The sequence below is a fragment of the Thermobia domestica genome, chromosome 1, assembly GCF_964235325.1.
Source record: "Thermobia domestica chromosome 1, izTheDome1.hap1.1, whole genome shotgun sequence".
In the NCBI taxonomy this organism is placed as follows: Eukaryota; Metazoa; Arthropoda; class Insecta; order Zygentoma; family Lepismatidae; genus Thermobia; species Thermobia domestica.
The window spans coordinates 21,599,258-21,624,121 of NC_137454.1; the positions used below are offsets into that span (position 1 = coordinate 21,599,258).

Below are 24,864 nucleotides of genomic sequence, written 5' to 3' on the forward strand. Positions count from 1 at the left end.
AATGTGCCATTACAGTCTAATGAGATTATGTTTTTTAATAGCAGGGTGCCCGAAATTTTTTGCACCGACTGTATCTGACGTTTAACAAAAAATTTCTGGCTATTCATATAATTCGTAATATTGTTCGTTATTCTATTTCAAATTAACATGGAAAACTGTAAAAAAAAAAAAAATTCATTACGGATTATAGCTTTGGGAATCAATATCTTTAGTTATATTTTAAATTAGTTATAAGTCTTGTATATGGATGTGTAAATGGATTATTACAATTCTTACGGTGTCAGTGCTATCTGAAAATATAGATCCACTATTGGACGGAACTTTCCAAATCAAATAACCAATCTAAAATTCGACAGAATTTTCAGGACCACCCTTCACCTCTCTTTTAGATACCTAGGTCCTTCTAAAATCTAGTTTAATCCAGATTTTACCAAATTTTATTCGTTTCAAAGCCCCTCCGCCAAAATGCTTAGTTTTGATTGGCGGATAAACCCACGCTATGATATTAGGGCGCAATTATTTCCATTCCATGCCGGGAAGTGTTATTGAAGACATCAGTTTTTTTTAGCTCGTAAATGGACTGATTCCTGTAGTGGTAAACGTCAAAATTCAGGTAACATTTGGACCTTATTAACGTCTAAATATCACTGGAAGTCTTAAGGAGCCAGAAACTATTAAATTCATAGTAAAAAACTAGACTAAAAAAAGCTGAAATAGGAAGTGCAATATAAGGACGCCATGTCAGATGTAAATATTTAGTGTGGACAGGTTCGACATTTAAGTGCGGTTAATTTGGTGTGATAAAATCTTCATTTGCTTTGACTCAGGAAATTCAATTCAGTGATTATCCTTTTCACCCCTCCCAATATCATTTACAGTCAAGACCTGTCCGTGTAGTAATTTATTAATATAGATAGTGATTTTTTTTTACTAACTCACATGGCGGTATTTTGCATTTTGCAATCTTGGTAACATTATAATGATGGCTTAAGTTAACGCTCAGGGCTCCTATCTGACTCCCAAATTGGGAGTACGGCTTCCAGCGGGATGAGTTGAACATGTAGTTTGTTTCCGGGTTCCTGCCCCTTCAGGGCAGGGGTCCTATTGTTAGCCAATACTTCGATATGTCCCCTCGGGGCATTGATTAAACACTCAAGAATATGATTTAGTAAATATAAGGGCCAGTTGGCCCTGTTCATTTCTTTCCTTTCGTTACCTTTCATAGAGCCGATTTAACATAGTAAAGTATGAGTGCTTTTTGTGTATATTTATTAGTATAACATGTATTAATGTAGTGTGTAGTATGGACGTGGCATGTATGTGTTTGTAATGTAGTATCATTAGCAATTGTAGTTAAGTGATGAAAGAGTGTGTGAGAGAATTAAACATGGACGGTGTAGTATTTACTATGTGATAAATTTTTTATTATTCCGTCATTAAGTGAACTCACACAATATTCAAAAGTGAACGTAATATAGTATAATAATTCCGTGTACAAGGTCACATTCGGTGGTTCAAGGGTTGATCATGTCGTCGCTAGCCTCCTAGTGTCGAAAGTCAGTACTAACCGTCATTCTTCTGTCGAGGTACTTAGTGATTTAGTTTTCATGAAATTGACCTTTCTTTCCGAAATAAAACCTAGAAGGTATAATTCCCAGCCCATATGAATGTACAGTTAGGTCAAGTGACCCAAAATTAATATATTCTGAAAATTTCAACATTCTGCCTAGTCTAGAAATCGAAATATTTAAATAAATAAACAATACGTAAATTTTTAACAGAAGTCGGGCGATATGATGCTAGTTCTTCGCTTTGAAATTATATTAAATGTTCGTGTTTTCTTCGTGGCTGCAGAATCCCATTGTTGCTGCAGAAATTTCGTAAACATTAAATATTATCGCGGATAATTCTATTTTCAGTGAACATACGTAGGATTTTTTTTTCGTTCTTAATAAAGCTACCAGGTATTACATAGTTTTGTGTGTGTGTGGTGAAAGTCTTGAGTTCGAGTGAGGTTGTCGTGCGGTGATCGGAATGGGAAATGTTTGTAGTCATTATAGATTTTAAAGTGTTATGATGAAATGTGTATATAGGCTGGGCGTAGATAGAGGAAACAGGGTGTTTGTAGAATATAGCGTCGTGGCAAATGAATATTAATGTGAATATGAATATAAAGTTTATGAATATTGTAGTAAATGAATATAGAATATAGGACACCCATATAGTTAAATATATAGTAGCCCAGTGAATACTTCGCCGCGTGTTGATATATAGATATTGAATAGATACGTGTAGCTACAAACATCTCAGGTTCTGACCCCCGCACCATAATATCACGCGGACCGGAGGGCGATATATAGTCGGACTATGGTAATACTTCGTAGTTTAATGTGTTATAGTAATAATCGACCATAGTAATACCATCTGATAGAATGGGTAGCATCATATAATCGCTGACTAGACATATTGCATAATAAATTACGGAAAGACAATAGTTATACAACAGGGCTGTAGTGAATTATATTTTCTGGTCGGTGTTAAAAATAGAATATCCTGCTCCGTGAGATTTTTTTTTTCTTCACGTTACCTACTCGGGCTAGCTTACAATGTTCATGGAGGCGACAGCTCTGACCGGGTTACAGAATCAAAACAATTAAATATTGAAATTTATTATCGCGTACCCGGATGTCGACCCCTAGTCCCTTTAAGTATTTTCATTTCTTTTCTTAGTTTAATTAGACGAGGGAAATTAACGACATCCCAGACTGTGGCGTGTCTGCGCAGGGTAGCTATCGGTGAAGTTTGGCAATAGAAATCACCGATCCAAAATTCAGTTTATTTAATTTTTTTTTATTTTGGCAAATCATTAATTAGGGATATCTTAGCTATTACTCTAATTTCATTACTATCCTGGAATCTTCTAGTTTTCAAGAGGTCGGATGATTTTTTTTTCCTCTTTTGAAATCCTAAATTAACGCCGTCTCTAACCTTCCGGAGGATTTCGGGGTCTGCAAGGGTGTTGACCGGATACGGTGAGTGGTGGGATTTCCCTAAAGCCTTTGTCTTTCCGAAAATCCCATCGTGGACACAGACTTGTCTCATCTTCGCAGACAGTTTTATCGGCTAGTTATTTGGTAAGCCGAACCCCTTTTGGCATGTTAAGAATATTTTGGCTATGGATTTTGTTGAGAGCGAAATTCGACTTCCATCTTTGTAGCGTTAGTTATTTCTCACTTCAGTCTTTGGCGCCCCTATTCTTCGTCTTCCTTCTTCTCTATCTCTCTCTCTGTCTTCATTTCTTCAAGTTTTTTTTTTAACTTTTCCAACCTTCCCCCCCCCCCAAGATTTTGAACTTGTTACTTACGATTTATTTAACGTACAACTCTGATCTGAAATTACCAGCTGAGACGTTGCAAGACACGATTCATGGATAGAGTAGATAATGATTGGGTCCTCCATCACATTTTGACCTATCGCCGAAATGAACAAAGACTTCGTAGTTGACGACACTTCGATTACGTTCTGTCACCGTCGTCCTCTTAAGTTATTTTTTAATCCATTGGTCACTTTCCTTTCTGTTTTGGTTTTTGTTTACCTTGTAGTTGACCTGGGCCCAGAAATTGTATTTTAGGTTATCTAGTTATATCTTTAGGAATGCTCTGTGTTACGTGCCTGCCTTCCAAAGTTTTTTTTTCTTCATGATTTAAACACGAATTGATTATATAAGAGTGAAAAATTTATAGATGCGCGGTATCAAGTAAAAATCAATTTTCTTTTTCATATGTAATGTCGGAAGTCATTTGTTTTGGGACAATGTTTGCAACCTTGTAAAAATATTATTATTGGGGTGATTAATTTAAATGTGTGCGCATTTATAATAAATAAATATATATATAGAGAGAGAAATGAATACGTCGAAATGTATATGTAAGTAGTATGTGAATATGATTTTAAAGTAAAAGTATGATATTACATGTATTATGAATATATGTAAGAGCGCTCGTGTCTGTCCCCCTAAACGTGTATTGGTTGCTATAGTTTACCCGTGAGTTCTCCGACGAATTTAAGAATGTAGATTTTGTCAAGAATACCGCCGTGCACTCAAGTAATTTTCCTTTTATTTTGAATAAATGTAAATGACAACCTCTGTAATTATGTAATGGCATGTATTGAAAAGTAACGGCAGGTCTAAACGTAACCCACATCGTAACGAATATTATCCTTGAACAACTAACCTAAAACCATTGTGGAAGGTGTACCTTGAGTCCTTCTCACCTGCATATGTATCCTGTGACTTGACCAGTTTTTTTTTTATCCTCAATTTGAACCCTTATACTCTATACACCTGTGGAAGATTTTTTTTTTTTAAATCCGAACCATGTATACATATTCCAAAAGTGATCTAAAGGAAAGGTCTCATGACGTGTCCCTGTGTTGAACAAATAAGTAACTTGAAATTATTCGATTAATAAATTTGTGAATGGACTATCTAAGAGGAGAAACATCCTCTGGCGAAAGTGATTATTTTTTTGAAATCCCAAGATGGGTATAAACATCGCAGTGTGCGAGTGCAGATATAAACTGCGAAGAGTTACAATCGAAATATAGTCGATGAATGTTTTTTTGTAAACCAATAGTTTATATATATATATACATATATAGAGAGAGATATATATAAACACAAACTAAGTTAAATGGAGCGAAATGTTTTGGACACTATGAGTAGTGCGTGATCTGTGATTTGAACGCTCAAAATTATTAATATTTTATTACCCGATGTGAGGTAGAGACTCATATAAGTTCTAATACAGCTAAAAGTTTTTTTTTTCCCCACTTTTCTTTCCTCTTTGTCCAACTTTTTTTTTTAGTGAAATAAGTGTCTTTTTGCGTATGTCGCAAATTATAATTTTGCTTTAGCATGCCTAAGATATGATACATGTAATTATATTTTTTTTTCATTTGTTAATAGGATTGAATATATAAAAATTTACTAAAATATAACACTTTGTATTCTATTGATATATAACCAAGAACTTGTGCTTTTAATATTTTCTTCATAATTATTTGTTTGTCTTTTCTTTTCACTATGAATGTAATAAACTATTTGTACCCTTGTAGCTAGTTGATTTTCCTTTAAACATATATACACTGTCCTGAGTGAGTGAGCGTGTGAATGCATGATAGATTTAATATAAGTAATTTTAGTGATATCATTTGTTGTATTAACATCTATAATATATGTGTCATGTTTTAATATATGTGTTAAGGTAAATAACCTAGGTCATGAAGGACCGCTACTAATGGTTTAAATCGGCTCTAAGAGTGAAACAAAAATGGCAGGATGAGCCTAAATACGACATCTTTCTTCCAGGAAGTTGAAATTCTTATTGATACGATACGTAAAGTTATATTGAGTTTATAAGTCTGATTTTTTTTTTTTCCTCTTGGCTAATTCATATGTGTGGTCGATCCTAGAGAACAGAGTTCAGATGCTGGATGGTTATCAATCACCGGTTAGAATAACAGTACAAAGAATGATTTCACTTTTCTCATTTCCAGGTCTAGGTCTGGGCAACCCCACGATCGTGGTGCCTGGAGCTAGGTCTGGGTGATATGAGGGAACATGTGTCTATTCCGAAGCATTCCCAAAATTGATTAGTCGTTAATAACATTTAGAATGATTCATCTTTCAACGACTTTCCCGACCTTTTACTATATTTCTGGAATTATCCAGTAATCTGTTTTCTTATTAAAATACCCTATTTCTTTTCTTTCTTCTTTTCCTACCTCCTTCTTTTACCCTTCTACTTTCTTTTCTTTCTTTTCTATTTCTAAATGAAAGAAAACGGAGTCATGACTGAGAGTAGTCGCTATTGGCACGGTCAATAAGTTGTTTAGATGAGTTTTCTTCGGGAGTCCGATATGGAATAATCAACAATAACAAGAAAGTTTATTGGAATTTACTTTATTGGAAAAATAATCCGGATTTCAATCAGTAGGTGATGTTTCGTAATCGTCCTCGTTAAAGAGAAGTAATTTTAGCGACTTCTCTCCAGTACATTACTTCTTTATTTATTATTATTATTATTATTATTTTTGTTTTCTTTCAAATCTTTGACTTCCATATCACATTTAGAAGTTTTAGTGCGTATTTTTTGTCCAATTTATGAATTTTCGGTGGTAGTTCAGCGTCGTGAGGAAATTTGAGGAGTTAATTTGAATTAAGAGGTCATAAGTACATTACTTTCTGCCCGATTAACTGACTCACTTTTATGTTCGTGCAATTATGATCGATCAATCGATATATTCGAATATTGATCAATATTTTCCATAGTTTCAATATTTCAATATTAGGATATTCTTCTATATCTTCGTATTTTCATGTTTTAATAGCGAATATATCAATCTATATTTTGATGTATAGATTATTTTGAAGGAAAAATGAAAAATTTTTCAGCTTTACCTTCCATGGTTGTGTCCTTTAATCTAAAGGAGACGAAAGGTTAAACCCGTTAGTGCTCAGAAACATTTTTAAAAACATATTGCTGTAATATGCTAATATATGTTTCACTTAGTACCAGGGGTGCACCCACGGGGGAATCAACTGGGTTCGCAAAGCTCAAAACTTCCTAGGGGAGACTTGCCCAAGACGGGACACTTTTCAAATAATATTTTTTTTAAAATACACAAATGTAATAATAAGAAAGGTAACACATATACTCAAATGTATGGTCCTTCTGCTCCACGAATACAAAGTCCAAGTGGAATGCCACAATACTAAACATTATTTTTGTAAAAAAAGAAAAAGGCTTGTGAATGTCCCGTCTTAAGAAATAGTGCGCATAAGTTGGGACAAGGCAGTTCCAATGATGGGACATCCTGTAGGTTATAAAAGTTATAGCGTAGGTTTTGTTATGAACTTATAAACTGTTTATCACAAGGACAAGTCACTAACATAGATTACTGTAAATTTGATATCAACTCAAATTCATTTGCAAATACACAATATTTTGAGCAATTAGATAATTATGATAGTAATATCAATATTTGGAATACAAAGAAAATGACGCAAAGAGAAACACACAAAGAAAATTAGGCTAGACTTGAAGATACAATTACAGAACCCAAAAGTGTAGCTACTGTGCGACACACTTCGTCATAACTAGTTTATTGTGACTATTATTAGCAAGGAACGATTCATAGTTAGTCACTACATTAACCGGTATCTTTCACTAATGTATCTTAGATACGCTTTAATCCCTGAATTATGATCACAATCGTCAACACTGTTCACTTCTAATCATTGCACTCCACACAATAATACACACCATTGGTTGCCGCTGAACATGATTCATGAGCCCACCTCTTACAACCCATACACTGAATCCAGCCTATAGTTGAAGTGGAATATGGATTTCCGCACACCAAACAATACCATTCCGTTTTGTTCTTGACTACCTTTCCCTCCTTGGTTACTCCAAAAGTTAAAGTTTGAGTAGGTCTCAGTTGCAGTTTTCTTTTTACACCAGGATTTTGCAACCTAGGTAGGGCGAACATATGACACTTTTGTTCGAAGAAGAGTTTTATATGGAGTAGATGTTAGTACAGTCGCTCCTATTGATGCTGTAGGTTTCTTTCCTGGACTACTTTCTTGAGAATATAGGCCTAATGTAGGAACTGGGTTGTTTTCTTCTGGGCTTACATGCGATGTCTGAGGTGCAGACGTGCTAGAAGATGGTGTTTTGAATGTAGATGGAAGGGCATTATCTTGGTTGACTACTGACTGATTAGCAAGTGGGGAAAGGGTTATAGCCCTAGGTACCAGGTCAACAGAATGCGTAAACTGGGTATTTGTAGGAACGGGAGGTTCTGCACCGTCGTTGATATCTCGAACATTAGACGTATCAAGCCTTCTAACCACAGGTTGAACTACAAATTCATGGTCTTCAAAAATATGTCGGGTGACAGGCCAGATTCCTGTTTTACGAAAACCACTTGAAGCATTTGCCACAGTAGCTGCTTTACCATAAGCAGTTGTAAACGCTTCCGCAACGTGATACTCAGTAAAAGACCTTCCAGGATGATGCCGAAGTCAGTGTTCCACCGCTTGATCATAATAAAGTTCCAAAGGACCAAACACGCTCACATATAGCGGTTGGAGTTTGTGGGTACAGTGTGGTGGTAAGTTCAAAAGCACTATACCGTTTTCTGACGCATAATCCAAAGTGGAAAGGTTCTTTGTATGCGAGGTGTGGCCGTCAACAATCAATAGTACCGAGTTTTGTTTGCTTGGTCTAACGTAAGAGGCAAAATGCTTGAGATACGAGAGAAATACTTCACCTGTGATCCACCCATTGGAACTAACAAATTGAACACAATCTTCTGGATCTTTGTCTGTCAACTCAGGATTTTCCATCTTTCGTGCAAATATGAAAGCTGGAGGGACATAGTTTCCACAGGCGTTCACAGCACACACAACTGCCACATTTCTACCGCGTTCAGCGGACGTTAGGGCACCAACCTGCTTTTTACCTTTCTTAGTAAGTAACTTTGAAAGTTTATACAGGGGTAAGGACACAACTTGAGATCCTATTCAGTTTCTCTTTTCTCCTAAGACGGGACATTGTCCCGTCTTAGGATTTCGCTCTTGTCCCGTCTTAGGAAATAGACTTCCGTTACAGTTTTCATCACCTTTTACAAATCACCTTGGCCAACGTGACACTACAATGCTTTGCCCATTTTCTTTGAAAAATGACACATGTCTGTGCAGACAAACATTTTTAAAAAGTGTGCCTTAGTAGAAAACAGGTTTTGAATGTTTCAAATATATTTTAGAAAATATGGTATATACTTACATGTTGCTTCTCTTGCTTTCGTTTTGTACAGCTGTTGGTCCTTTGTCAGAGTATGTTATCCCTTCTTGTGTACTCATCAAACTGACGCCACAATCACGTGGGCCCATGCTGTCTCTGAAGCAGTGTTGCCACTGTCCCGTCTTATGACCTGTCCCATCTTGGGCAAGTCTCCCCTAACTCAACACACATTATCTCAATAAAACTATACTTGTTTAACAGGGAAATGATTGATATAGCATAAAAAAATGATCTTACATTTCATCTGTATTCTTTCTCTTATAAAAACTATCTAGTTCTATAATTGTTTTCCTGAAAATATAGGTGGAAGTATTTTACAATTACTTATGTATTTTTGGGTGTAGAATAATAGCCGTAAAATACTACAGAGACATAGTGGACTCCCCAAAGTATTAGACCCCTCAAAGCTAGGACCCAACAAGGGCGCCGATTTGTCTGGAAATTTAGAAGGGGGGTCCATTCAGATGCAGAAGGCAAAAATGAGGATTTTTAAGACAAATTGCATTCAAATTATGTCAAATATTGTACATTCATAAATACAATGCGGGGGCTCACATGAACTTTGGGGGGCCCGGGCCCTCCTGGGATCGGCGCCCTTGCCTCCAAACGAACATTTCTCAATGCGCGCCTGCGTCATACAAATACACTACAAAATCGTGTTTTTATTGTAAATGATTTTATCCGTAACACAATAATAAGCTGCGCAGAAGGTAGGTGTTTTCCCGGCAACAAATGTGAGCAAGGACAGGAATAATAACCACCAGCAAGGAGTACACAATGACTCACTGGTAGACTACTTACCTCTAGTGCATGTGTCCCTGATTCGATCCCCGGCTAGTTTGTGGTGGACAACATTATGTCCGTGAGTTTTCTCGGGGTTCTCCCGTTTCCTTTCACTTTCTCATCCCACAAACTCTTCCATCATTATTCACTTGCTTTAGTAATCGTTTTCTTTAGCCTGAAGCGGTCCGGGGTTCGATTCCCGGTGGGGTCACTCGGTCGAAAAAGTGTAACACGCCGCTTCCTTCCTTCCCCCATCCTTTCTTCCTTCCCTTTCCCAGGATAGTGTGCTCGCCGAGGGACGTCATCCCTCAAAACGTGACGGGCTGAATAGCCTTAGATGCCGAAAGCCCAGAAATCGAAACCCTAACCTAACCTAACGTAACCCTTAGCCTGAAGGGCATAATCGTGTGATGCTAAACTGAAATATTTCATTTCATTTCAATAATGTGGGCAGTAAGCTCTAATGGGCTTTAGAGTGAATGGTTATGGAAGAATTGGGGAAGTGAGAATTTGGGGGAAAACGGGAGAAACCAGAAAATATCCCCGGACACAATGTTGTCCAATACACCTCGCTCACATCGGAGCTCCTCCGTGGCTAAGCGGTTAGCCTACGTGCCTTTGGCGTGGGAGACCCGGGTTCGATTCCCGGCGGAAGCTCATGTGGTTCGGATGCCACGTTAATCAGTAGGTTCACGTCTCATATAGCCTTGCTGCTGAACGGGACGTTAAACTTACGCTCAACTCAACTCAAGCCCGCTCACATCGCCTGGGATAAAACCAAGGACTCCTTGCAGTGATGTTTTCAGAGGCTGGCCTGCAGAATCTCCCATATTTTCGGTCGTGCTCAATGTGGTTTACCAGTATTTTTAACGCCTTTCCGTACGGGAAACTTTTAAATATGTTTATAAATCCAAAACAAACTTCAACCGCAAACAAAAGAAATACACACTCTCGTATGGGATTGACGCATCTGTACGACTCATGTAACCCGTAAAATTGTAGTGTGCCATCCCCGGGCCGAAGAAATAAAATGCAACACAAAAATACATAATTATTAGTGAATGTAGTTGGTATTCACACAACCCGTACAATCGTGCTGGTACGCCGCGAAAGAGTTAATTTTGGCCACCTATATATTGAACTCCCCCCCTTACCCTTCCAGGAGATAACTAAAATCATCGCTCTCTTTTGCACTACAAGTGAGTTCTCTACCAATTTTTTTTTATATTTAACAATAGAAACTTCCTTAATTATATTTTCTCTTTCTTTCAATTTTCAGGACTGCAGAACTCGACAGAGATATTAACAAAGAAACATCGAGGACGGCATTAAAAAAAAAAATCCATGCTACTACAGACGGACTCGAACCCCTGACCAGTTTGCATCATGATGGTTAGCTTAACACCACAGATCACTCGACTATACGCACGTGCTCAATTATAAGTTAAGAAAAGTTAATTAAAATATCGTATTTAGGCCCTACTCGAATATAAGCTCCCTTTCTTTTTCAAAATTATTATGAAGGGGCTAATAATAGCACAATACGTTTTTGAACAAATGGTAAAGATGCAGGTAGGTATTGTTCTTATTTCTTATTTTTATGTATGTCTTTTTCTTAAGATTATTTTGTTGTCATGTATAGTTGCGAAACGTAATCGCTTACTCTGAGGGATGAACGTAGACTGAAAGTATTTAAGAATAAGATTCTGAGACGAATATCCGGACCCAAGAGAAACGGGATTGGGGGATGGCGGAAATGAGGTTAAAATTATTTTATTTTTCCTGTTTATAAGTTGAATATTTTAGTTTTAGGATGAAAGTAGATTTTTTTTTTTAAAATAAAAGTTCAGACACTTTGAAAATAGATAGAGGTAGCTACTAGAAAGAAACTTCAAATAAGCCGCACTGATTTTGCAGCTAATGAGATTATAAAGTTAACGCACGCGTCTTCGGCGTAGAAGACCCGAGTTCGATACGCGGCACAAGTTCATGCATTTCGGATCCCACGTTACTGTAGATCCAGGCCTCATACAGTCTTTGTACTGAACGGGACAAATAAAATTCCGATCCAATTCCAACAGCAGACAATGATGAGACTTTGGTATTCGTAATTGCGTGAATTTTTTATGATGATCTTACAGGAGTGCTTCTATTAGCATAATTAACGGATTCTATAAGTGTTAAGGGGGTGCTTGTATTTGGGTTGCCATATTTTAAAATTAGAAAAGCGGGGGAATTCTAAGATGTAAGTACTGATGTGAACTTGTGTATTACAAATACTGATCCGAGATCTTTCGGATCTTAATTTTATTTTATTTTATTTCATTTTACTTTATTTTTTTAGTTGTTTCTTTATTAAGTTGTACTTCCAATGTACTTTTCTAACTAAACTTAAGTAAAGCAAATCTTGTTTTTTGCCTTTAATGGTTTATTGAGTTCAACAAATATGTGTCTCGGATTGTAAAATAAGTATTACAATAGGATATCTCTAATTGTAAGAATATCTGTAGTGCAAGTTTAAATAAAAAGAGCAACCGATGACAGATATTGTTCATACGGTTTTCTCTCTAAGAAATACAAAATAATTTCTAAATTTTTATCATAAGAAAGGTAAAACATATTTAGGAGTCTTGGTCATCTCATATAAAATTTCTAATCATTTTTAAAGATTGCTACTTGAAATCGTACTAACATACAAAATTACCACGGTTTCACAAAAAATGAAATACAGCATAAACATTTTAAAAGAAAAAAAAGTATTAATAATGTATCTAATCTTAAAAAAATGCTAAGGGTACCGTAATTCAATTTGCTATAATTTCTAAATATATAAAGACTAGGTGAACACACAGACTAGGTAAAAACATAGACTTGTTCAGCTGAACTGAACAGAATGGTCATCAAAGAAATATGCACCCACGAGATCATACATTTGTATTCATGAATTGAACCAAAATGTGTATGATTATGCCATTTTTTACATATTTTTTACTCCCTTTAATTTTCTTTTAAAAATCTCGATTGCATTGCATGATATGTTTTTTTATATTGTACAAAACAGTAATTGACACTTTCTACATTCGTTTTGTTTCTGTCCACTAATTAAATATTTAGCAGGGGATACCGGTATATTCTTTGAACAACTGCGTTGTGAATATAACAACTTTTTATCAACAAAGTCGTCTTAGATTTTTCTCCAATCCAAAAAAAAGCGGGTGGTTTTTCATGATTAAGAGATGATTAGGCGGGGGACGAATATAGGACCTGAAAAAAAATCGGGTGGTACCCGCTAAAATCGGGTAATATGGCAACCCTAGCTTGTATTCGAGTAAACACGGTATTTACTATATTTACTATTATTTTCTTTAATACTGACAAACATACTCTTTCCTGTTTCCGGTAAAATTATTTTCTTTAGATGAATACAAACTAATTAGGCTATTTCCAACATTTTACAGAATTGTAACTTCTGAAACACTTTCGAGTCTTCAGCAATAATACAATACATTATAAGAAAGGAGAATTCCGTTGTACGGCAAGGGAAAAACTCAAAGCAAAGATTTTTTTAAAATAAAAAATAAATAGAACTTGAACTGTCAGAATAGATATTCCGTTTTTCCACAGAGGTCAATGCTGCTGATATACGATATTGTGAACACACTATCTAACGGTAAAGAGCCTGTATGGGGTACCTTTTTTTTTTTTTTCTCAGGGAAGGTTGAAATCGGTCGAGCTTTTATGAAAAATTTTCCACTCTGTTGTAAAATGGCAGGGATTTTTTTTTTTTAATGAATAGAGGGGGAAAACAGGTAATTTGTTTGTTGGTTGTCAGCTCAGCCGAAGGTTATGTTCTCCCTTTTTAATGTTCTTCTAGGGGTAACGGTAAAATATATATACTGCCTTGCATGATACAGCATGTTTGTAAAGTAGTTTTACTGAAAATATAACAGAATTCTTACTTCTATTAAACTACGTGTATTTCTAGTCTTTGGTGTAACTAGGATATTGTGCTAGCGACTCTGAAAATTGAAAGGAATAGGGTGGCTAAATGACAGAACGTTCACCACTGATGCATGGAATTCCTGATTTGATCCAGCTCGCGCCAAGTGGGCTCTCTGACGAACAAACATCCTAGACATGGGTTTTCTTGGAGTTCTCCCGTTTCCTCCCATTTTCTTCATTTCACCATTTCATTCCTTCTCATTATCACGATTTCCTTTACCCTACACCGTCGGATATAACCGTCGGACATAAAACTGAGAGATTTCGTTTCGTTTCTTCTGAGAATTGAAATAATTTTATCTGTAGTCCAACGATATTCTTAGGGGCAACAAGATCTATAAGTTTTACGTCCCACGATTATGCCGGGTAGGCTAAAGGAGACGGTGATGATGAGAAATGAATGAAATAGTAGAATAAAGAAAGTAAGAGGAAACGGGAGAACCTCGAGAAAACCCACGCACACAGTGTCTGCCCACCACAAAGTTCACTTGGCGTGAGCTGGAATCGAACCAACGACCCCATGCATTTGAGGTGAATACTCTATCACTGAGCCATCGCGGCCCTTGGGGGTAACAAAGTTTCAATGTCCTCTAATTACGCCTATGCTTCTAGTTGATTATGTGATTCTATTATTATGACGTTAGACCGATTCGCTGATATTGAAACAAATCAATATATACGGGTTATTTTAGGGGCTATTTTTACTGAAATACAGAGTGTCCCAATAAGATGTATTCATTCTTTGAATAAGTGTAACACTAATAATTATTATGATACGAAAAAGTTTCGAAATTCAAATGTAATGTGAACAAATATAGAAATTAGCCATTTATCGAAAGTGTTCAATTGTTGGCTATTGTGCTCCAGACACAGCTGATAACTCTGACAGATGGGATCCAAAACATTCCTGATCGTTGCAAATTGGTATATTTTGGCACATTCGTTTTCAATGGCTGCTTTCAACTCATTAATTGTTGCTGGTCGTGGGCTATAAACATTGTGCTTGAAATGCCTCCACAGAAAGGAAAAATCCATATGTATGAAATCCGGTGAACGTTTGGGTAGTCGATACTACCTTACGTCCAATCGATCTGTTCAGAAGGTGTTCGTCAAGATAGGCTCTTACATCGTGATGGTAGTGAGGAGGTGCTTCAAACCTTGCAAGAAACACCATTTTTAACAGCTATGAGCTGTTACAAGGTGTAACATTTGAATATAAAATGTAAAAAAAAAAAAAAAAAAAGTTAAACAATGTATACATTTTATTGGGACACCCTGTATGGCACATATTTATTCTATTCTATAATACATATATATGTGTGAATTTATATATATACACCTTAGGATTTTGAAACATATATTTTTGGATAGCGCACTTGTTAGTTCCTAAGTGAAGTCTTGACCCGACTATGGTAAGTCCCATAGTTCTGGAGGTATGGACCTTTAAAGTTCATTTGTTCATGTTTTCGGCAGCCTATAACTCCGAAAGGAAGCATTTGTGCACCCAGGTTCTCTTGTCAGGATCTTGGTGTCAGGAATCACCTCCCAAACGTTGTCAGTGTTGTTTTAAAACACCATATATATATATTGATAAGCAGTAAGCAAATTTATCCAGTAAGCAGATATATACATGAAAGGCTCGTCATTAGAGAATTTTGATCTATTCATAAAACAGAGGACAATTGTTATTTCAGAGTTCAAAGCAGTAGCATCATTTCAGATTTTGCCAGGAGGGGGATTGTCCACTGACATGAGTTTTCATTAGCACGTTAGTATACAATTTACTTGAAAGTGTATTTTTCTCAAACCTACGGAAAGGGCAATTGTCCCTGCACTTCCCAAAATATGACCCTCAGTTTGGTCTTTAAATAAATATATCTCAATGAGAGAAAGAAAATTCACGGGGCCAAGGTGGCTCAGTGGTAGAGCGTTCACCTCTGGTGCTTGGGGTCCCGGGTTGGATCCCAGCCCCCTCCAGGTGAACTTTGTGGTGGACAAACACCGTGTAAGTGGGTTTTCTAGAGGGCGAAACCGTGGCCGTTTCCTCTAGTGGCCGTTTCTTTACACCCATTGATTCCAAGTTGTTCAGCAATCAACAAACGTTTTACTTAAATTGATGCCCATCACCTTCCAACTCAATATGTAAAGTACTGTTACTACCCCCCCCCCAAAAAAAAAAAAAAACTCGCAGGTTCCGAAACGACGGATTCTTTTGCACTGGGAGGGGAAGCGCTCCAAAATACACGTTTTTACGACTGCCAGAGGAGAGAGAGACCTTTTTTTGCTTTCAGAAGCTTGTAATGTGTAAACAGTAAATGTAAAGATGGGGGTTGCAAGATTTTTTGACGACAGCTACAAGATTCTTGCAGCATGGCAACCTAGCTTTAATAATAGAAGAAGGAAGGGAGAAAATAGAACGCATGACTAGTTTCCGATACCTACATAGATAATATTATCAGTGAAAATGTTAAATGTGAACAGGAAATAGGAGTAACCAACGAAAGAAATGGTTGAAGAAGAAGCCTTTAGAAAGAGGAAAGAATGTGTTTTGTAGGTTTTCAAATAGAGAATTGTGAAGAAGACTCATAAATGTTTTGTATAGGATATTGTAGTACACAGAGAAGAAACGTGGACGTCACGAAAGATCGATGGTAAACGGTACTTGGGTAGAAGGGAAAAGTATTTAAAAAAAAAAAAAAAAGTTTGGGGGAACAAAAGAAATGGAAGAGAACGTTTAAAAGGGGAGAAGAAACAGCAATGCCCAAAACTCCACATTATGTAAGATGTCACCAGGGGCGCACCCAAGGGGGCCCACCCAAGGGCGCCGATTTCTTCGTAAAGGGGGGGGAGGCAATTCACATACAGAAGGTATATATATATATATATATATATATATATATATATATATATATATATATATATATATATATATATATATATATGAGGATTTTAAGATAAATTGCATTCAAATTATGCAAACTACTGTATATTTATAAATACAACACGGTGACCCACATGAGCTTTAAGGTGGGGGCGGGCCCCCTCGGCCCTCCCAGGATCGACGCCCTTGGGTCCACCATTTCCGTACCCCACATAAACTTCCTAACTCAACATACATTTTTATACTTTCATAACAAAACTATACTTCTTTAACAGGGAAATGATCGACGTAGTATGAAAATTAGATTTTACACTTCATCTGTACTTTTATTAAAAAAACAATTTAGTTTTATCATTATTTTTCGGAAAATATAGATGGTAGAATTTTTACAATTACTTATTGTCTTTTCTCGGGTGCAGAAAAATACCCATTTAATACACAGACGTAGTTGCTTGTAGTGTTGGATCCCACCGAAGCTAGACTCCTCCCAACAAAAATTTCTGGGTAAACGCCTAATGGACACGTAACCATGAATAGACTAGTCATTCAAGTTTTTTTTTAGTAGTAACGAACGGAAATGTTTTGGGTGCCGGACTCGGAACCTAAAATAAGTTAATTAGGTTTGATTAAGGGACACTGGATCTGTTTGTATACTATGTTAATTCTCTTATTAAACTATGGAAAATATGTATTCTTGAATGAGAGTATAGTGGGATTACCAGGGAGGTTTTAGGGTTATAAGAATCTAACCTTCGATCTAATTTATCGTCACACATCATCGTTCTGAACGCCGACCATTTGTGATACAAGAAGTCTAAAAAAAAAAAAAAAAAAAAGAAAAAGAAAAAAAGTTTAAACTAGTAGGAAGAAACGCACATTCAATTTATCACTTAAAAATCGTGAACGCGAAAATTTTGGAACTTTACGAGTTTTCATTCCTGGGGAAGTCTGCCCAAACTTTATCTACCACCTCCCCCGCTTTATCAAACAATTGAGCACTACGATCGTTTAAGAAAGCCAGTGAAATATTAGAATTTTCCTTTTGTTTTCTTTCTTTTTTTAAAACATTTTTCTTCACTTTTGATTGTGTAGTGCTAAAAACTCCCACAAAACTTCCATTGGAGCATCCCTAGAATCGGTGCTCCTGCTCCAAGGACAGAACCCAAATATATTTTGACATTATAATTTGAAATCGTCAGTTCGAGGCCTTCAAGGCCCATACAAGTTGCAACCGATATGGATCAAATATGAACTGATAACTTCAAATGACCTATAGCGGGTTTTTTTTTTTTTTTTTTTTTACAAAACACAGTACAGTAGGAAGTCGATAATCCGAACGTCAAAAATCCGAAACGTCAAAGATCCGAACACGGTCCCTAAAAGCTATTTAGATTTTGTTAGCGATAAACAAATAATAGGGTTGTCCGTCGGCATTGTGTGAAGTCAGTGTTTTTACAAAAGCTTATTCATATGTAATTAATTGTTTGCCATACATATTTTTATGTTTATTTTCCCTTAGGCCTATACCAGTTAAGTTTTAAGTGTAAGTTACAAGAGCAGTGTAATTTAGTGTACGAACAGGTTCTTCAGAAACATTAAATTTAAGTAGCCTTGTGTACGGTATTGTAATTACGGTACTGTATCGATAAAAGAGCATACCTTACAGTATATTTAAGAATAAATGGCATTTTCTCGGTCATTCTCGAAAATCCGAACTAACTGTGGTCCCAATTAGTTCGGATTTTCGACTTCCTACTGTATATCTCTTTACTTTGTAATTTGGTTTCAGTTCAATCAAGCACGTAGCCAAGGGGGGGGGGTCCGGGTCCGGATCCCCCCTTCGAGACCACAAATGAAAAAAAATTAGGGAAGGATGAAACAAAATGAAATGAGAAAAACAAGGATCAGCGTTAAAAATAAACTACAGGAAGCTTTTGTTTACTCTTTCTTATGAGGAAATTTGTATTAGGGTGTCTACTTGCAATACATGATTGCGAGGTGAGCGATATATCCTGAAAGAAACAGAAAATTTGAAATTTATAGAAAAGTTGCGGAATTCTCAGAATTTCTGCTATTAGTCAGGGAGATTTCAAGCTTCCGAAAGCATAGTGCCGTTGTGTAACAGCGTGGACATTTTTTTATCATAATTTTTCGTCATCGCATCCTTGCAATATCAAACATGTTGTTTCAAAAACAATTTTCTACTGCTCCTTTAACCTGTCATTTGAAACAGACAGCAGTTGACGGAATAATAAAAACAAAAATTTATGTGGAAAGAAAGTTCTCTTAACATTTGATTCAACAGAAAAAGGAACACAGATATTGCAAAATATTTTACAAGATATTATTGAGTATGTATTTTTTTATAATAGTGAATATGTACTTTTTATAATAGTTGAGGTCATAATGAAAGGAAAATTGTTATATTTGAATTAAGAGAGGAATGATGTAAATATTGTATAATCTTTTTTAATACTTTTTTTTTTAAAAAAATTACTCGAGATTTCTTCATAGTTTATTAAAATACTTACCAACATATCCTCATAAACCAATATATGTTGATAGTAGAGTAGTTCCTCTTCCCCCCGTTACGAAATCCTGGCTAAACGAACTAATATATGTTCCAGTAAAATTGTTTAGAATTATCGAGCCCCTGGTGTGATGATCACAATATTTCATGTCAGGGACCCCCCCCCCCTCCCTTCACGAAATCCAGGGCTACGTGCCTGTTTCAATAACGATTTGTATCCAAAAATGAGAATCGATTTTTATAACAAAATGAATATTTCGGTTTCTTGTCCGGATTTCCTTTTTTTTTTCCTTTATTTCTTTTACGGAAATGGGTTTTGGTACCGAGTCTGAAACAGGCACGCACCCAGAAATTTTTGTTGAGAGGGGTCCAAACTTCGAGGGTGAGAAATCCAATATTACAAGCCACTACATCTATGTAGTATTGAACGGGCATTATTCTGTATTCGATAAGTTATTGTAAAATATTTCCTTCCACCTATATTTTCAGGAAAAAAAGGATAGAACTACATTGTTATTTTATAAGAGAAAGCGTACAAATGAAGTGTAAGATAAAATTTTCATGCTACATCTATCATTTCCCAGTTAAATAAATATAGTTTTACTGAAAAAGTATATAAATGTATGTTGAGCTAGGAAGTTATCGGGAGAGGGGATTCAGACCCCCGTGAGTGCACCTCTGGTCTGAAACCATTTTTATGATAAAATCTTGTTTTCGGTTTCCCGTCGGGAGTCTTTATTATTATTATTATTATTATTATTATTATTATTATTATTATTATTATTATTATTATTATTATTATTATTATTATTATTATTATTTGTTCGAAAAAATCAGTTCTGGAATACGAAACCATTTACACCTATCGGTTCCGTAAACAATCCTACTTGTCAAAAAAATGTGTGCATCACACATACGTAGTTAGGACATTGTAAGAGAGAGAGAGAGAAAAAAGTGATTAACTCGAAGTGTAATAGACGTTTAAAGGGTGTAGTAAAGAATAGAATTGGTGGGTCATATTAAAAGAGGGATATTCGGGATTATCCTGCTTCCTCCCACATACTGTTTTAACCTGTATTTACGTGCTTTGTCAGCAGTAAGACTATATAAGACGAGACCTGAAGATTAAAGTAGAATCTGAATCACGGTACTGCAGTGCTTCTTACAGCATCACCCTCCTTCTCCCCCCCCCCCGAAGATAAGACAAATTAATTACAACTACATATCACTTTTGTGCAGTTACGTCCATTATAGAGTAGTATCCCAGTGCAGCTCTTTACAATATGAAATTGGCTCCCCTCAAACAAAATTTTCTGCTCCACGGATGAAAGCTTCTAGTATTGCGTTCATTACTCTCACACTAAGGGGAAGGGGCTTGCACAGTGGCTCCAGGGTAGAACGATCATTTCTAGTGCGAGAGGTCATTGCTTCTTTCCCAAAACATATGAGTTTTGGATGGACAACATTGTGTCTGTGAGGTTTATTCCGGATTATCCTGCTTGCCTCCCACATTCGCATTCCATCAATTTTTCCATGATCATTCAGTTTCACTAATCAGCCATCTCTTTCTCTAATCAGCCAAGAGCCAGGGGCACAATCACGCGATGGGTAAACTAGGTCCGGATCTCCCCCCCAAAAAAAATCGTAATTTGGCTTACATTTGTGTACTTTCTTAATAAAAATATGCTTCTTTAGCAGATAAATTATTAATGTAACCTAAAAATTTGATCTTTCACTGCATTTCTACCCTTTCTTTATATATATATAAGCAATTTATAAAGTGGCAGATCTAGCCCGGAACCGGTGGGCATAGCCCCCCCCCCAGTTTTTTGAGTGACAAAAATAATTGAAGCTATTATTTATATATTTTTAAACTTATGATGTGCATATATTAGTAAACTCATGATATATTTAGCATAGTCTGGGTTCTGGCTGTCCCCCAGATCCGCCACTGACTACAGGCGACAGTACTTAACAATTGTACTTATCAGGTGCAGAATAACACATGTTCAATGTTAAATAGACGAAATATCTTACAGTATTGGACTTCTCCACATTTTCGACTCCTCCCAACAAAAAATTTCTGGGTGCGCGGCTGTAAAAAGTATAAGCTGCACGTTAAGGTTGGTGTAAAGGAACAAGTTTTGCCAATAGATGTCACTACAGTCTTCGTATCTCTCTCTCTCATGTATTTTTTTTTTTTTATCTTTCACGAAAATTGACAATTTCTCTTACAAATTTTAACGTACAGACTTCAAATTTTTGGAGAAGGAACTTCATAACCTATCGGAGGCAACAATCCGTGCCGATTTCTTATTTAGAATTTTCTTCATTGTTGAAACAGTTATATTGTCAAAGGTTTGGATATCCCTTTCAACAAACAAGCCATTTCAACAATGAAGAAAATTCTAAATAAAAAATCGGCACGGATTGTTGTCTTCGATGGGTTATGAAGTTTCTTCTCGAAAACTTTGAAATCTCTAGGTTGAAATTTGTAAGAGAAATCGTGAATTTTCGTGAAAGATAAAAAAATACATGAGAGAGATACGAAGACTGTAGTGACATCTATCGGCAAAACTTGTCCCTTTAAACTAACCTTAAAATTACTAATTTCATTTTTCCCTAACGGATATCGAAATCGGAACCTCATATATCAAAAGCACAAGCACTACCCAGTAGAGGGAATTCTCACTTCAAAACAAAGATATTATCTGCGGATGTTCTGTGTGAAAGCTAAATACGTGGCAAGTGATTTATTTACCAATTATCAAAGTATACCAGGATGATAATTTCTGAAGTAATCCGTTATATTTGACCTCCCAACACCAGTTGTAGGAAGACACATCAACAAATACAATAAAGTAGCGAAACCTTGACTTTCTACTGCAATGATTCATACTTAAAATGCCGACGACTACTCATCGCAGACTGGTATCCTTATTTCGCCAAGTAGAAGAGGTGGAGAAAGGAGGGGGGACGTGCAGAAATCAAGTGTTGCTGGAGGTAATCAGACGACTGTGTGTGGGGCAGGACACCTTGGAGCAAGTGACGTCTGCGCCTGCTTGCTTATACTCTACTCTGTTCTTCTGCATGCATACAGAAATGCTCATGACTCATCGACATTTAAAGATTATTTTCAAAATATCGAGTGTTTCTAAATTCATACTCACTTGGTTTTTCACCGCTCTACAACAGTTCTCACTACCGTCAGCGAATTCCATACTTATAAATTGTAACTAAATATGTTAATTACGATATAATACAATTATATATGCGAAACAATCCATTACAAATGAAATGAAATGCAATCTTTGAGTTAAACGTCCCATAGTTATGCCTCTTGGGGTGAGAGAGATGATGAAGGTACATGAATGATTATGGAAAAATGGTGGAATGAGTATGTTGGAGGAAGCGGCACTACTCCGAAAAAGACACTGACACGATGCTGTGCACAACAAACTTACTTCGCTGGGATCGAACCAGGAACCCAACGCACTAGACGTAGGTACTCTACCACTTGAGCAACCGTGGCTCCCATATCCATCACAGATGAAAGAGTAGGGTTGTTTCGAACAGTGGGAGGTTCCTGTGTTCGAATTTCGCTGCCAAACATCCAAGTGTAGTTTTTTTTTTTTTTTTTTTTTTTTATGCCACTCAGCAGGATGTGACAAAACACGATTTTAGTCTGTTGAATAGACGAAAGGCAACTCAGACTAACTAATGTTTCTTTTAGACTACGCTATCTTGGATTTGTTAGGGTTTCCGGAGTCCTCTTTAAAAGTTTTAAAACCAGACATGTCCTGTTGTTAGTGCTCTCAAATCATAGTTGAAGTAACCAATAAATGTATTACCTCAAAATTTGCAATTTTGAGTTAACACTTTATATGGTTTTACACCTGTATCTTATATGATTTTACAAGATCTGCCGGTTGCACCGCCTTCTATCAACTGGATATCTCAAGAATGGCGGCTTTGTCGGCAATAATTCTTTCTACAATCGATAAATCTAACAACATCTGGTAAAATATCAGTATTAAAACGTATATAACACAAATTTTAAGATACACCTATTGGATACTCCAAAGACAAAATGCGCTACTAGACATTTCGCGAGTATTCTTGGCAAAATCTAAAAATGTACTTGCTCTGTCTTTTGATGAATAAATGTTCACAAAACAACTTAATTGTGATAAATGAATAAATGTTTATTTGCACTAACTACACAACAACTGAACACTTACAACTTACTGTTATATTGTCTTTTTTACGAATTCCGGAGGACCGTCTTGTATGGATCTCTTGGTGCTCAACTTGCTGACACTCACACACACAAACTGCTTTTATAAACAAAAGAGAAACGTTATCAGGTTCAGGTTCAGGTTCAGGTTCAAGGTATTTTCCTTCCTTCTCTTCCAAATATAATGGCAATGATACAAACTCACTATAAAAGTCTCTACAGTACTCTTTTAGTCTGTCATATGGTAAGCCTGCCATTTGGTACCGTACATACAACTCAAAGAGTCAAAAGACGTAATTCGAGGGCAGCGGTGGCTTAATTGTTACATCAATATTTGAATTAACAGGAGGGTCACAAATTTTATAGCAAAATCGTTTTCTAAAATCCCACCAATTATTCATGTGAGATCTGTTACAAGGTGTCTACTGAGTTTCACTTTCAAAATTCCAGTATATTCAGTATAACTATCAGCAAAATTCCAGTACCTAATATAATGATTTTTATAAAGTTCTTTAGGAATAATCACATTCTTGATTATTTCAGATTTGTAATTGTTTCATCATTAAAAGAATATATTGTATTTTAATAAATTTAGTTAGCCTTGGTTTTTTGAAATACAATGATTTTTTAACATTTTTTTAAAGGGTCTTCCAACTCCCCTCACAACCCTCCACTCCACTCATTACTTTACATGTCTAATTACAAATTGTATACAACTCTTGCTTTATGGGGCCGAGGTGGCTCAGTGGTAGAGTGTTCACCTCTGGTGCATGCGGTCCCGGGTGCAAACCCTGCTCCCGCCAAATGAACTTTGTGGTTGACAAACACCGTGTGCGTGGGTTTTCTCGGGTTCCCCCTTTTCCTCCCACTTTCTTCATTCCACCATTTCATTCATTTCTCATAATCACCGCCTCCTTTAGCCTAACCGGCATAAGTGTGGTACGTAAAACTCAAATATTTCATTTCATTTTTTCAACTCTTGCTTTGAAAAAATTTACAATCTCAATGGATATAAAATTGTTTCTAAGACTATTAAAACAATTTCAAACAAGTATTGTTGACAAATTACCAGTTTCATGAGTTTTCCAGTATGTGGACCAAAATTCCAGTATATTTCCAGTATTTCCAGTATCAAAATTAAATTCCAGTATAATTCGAGTATTTCCAGTATTTCCAGTATCAGTAGACACCCTCTTTTAGGATGTTTGTTCTATGCCGACTACTGTTATACTGTGCGAAATGTTTCTCAAGAAACTTTCGTTTAATAGATTCTAACGTCCAATAGGGGGCAGGGTGGCTCAGTGGTAGAGCGCTCGTACCTTCGATTCTCAGGCGAGTACGTTTGCGGTGGATAACATCGTATTCATGTTTCTTTTTCTTCGGAATTCTCCCCTTTCCTCCCACATTTTCATTCTACTAGTTCTTTAATCACCATTCACTTGGAAGCTAATCATCCGCCTTCCTTAGCCTTATGGGTATAATAATGGAACGTTAAAAATTTCATTTCTCACGTCCAATAAATGTGCATTTAAACATGTAGTAGAGGACTCACCTCTGG

The 24,864-nt window shown here is 36.3% G+C and overlaps 1 long non-coding RNA gene across 1 annotated transcript in view; it reads left to right on the plus strand.

Annotated features, from left to right (window-relative positions):
* The first annotated feature begins 508 nt into the window (after positions 1 to 508).
* Positions 509 to 24,864, plus strand: part of LOC145665938 (uncharacterized) — a 91,809-nt gene continuing 67,453 nt past the window's right edge. The window contains exons 1-2 of the long non-coding RNA XR_014127680.1: positions 509 to 613; positions 10,936 to 11,228. This is a non-coding gene — a long non-coding RNA (uncharacterized LOC145665938). The remainder of the gene's footprint in view (positions 614 to 10,935; positions 11,229 to 24,864) is intronic.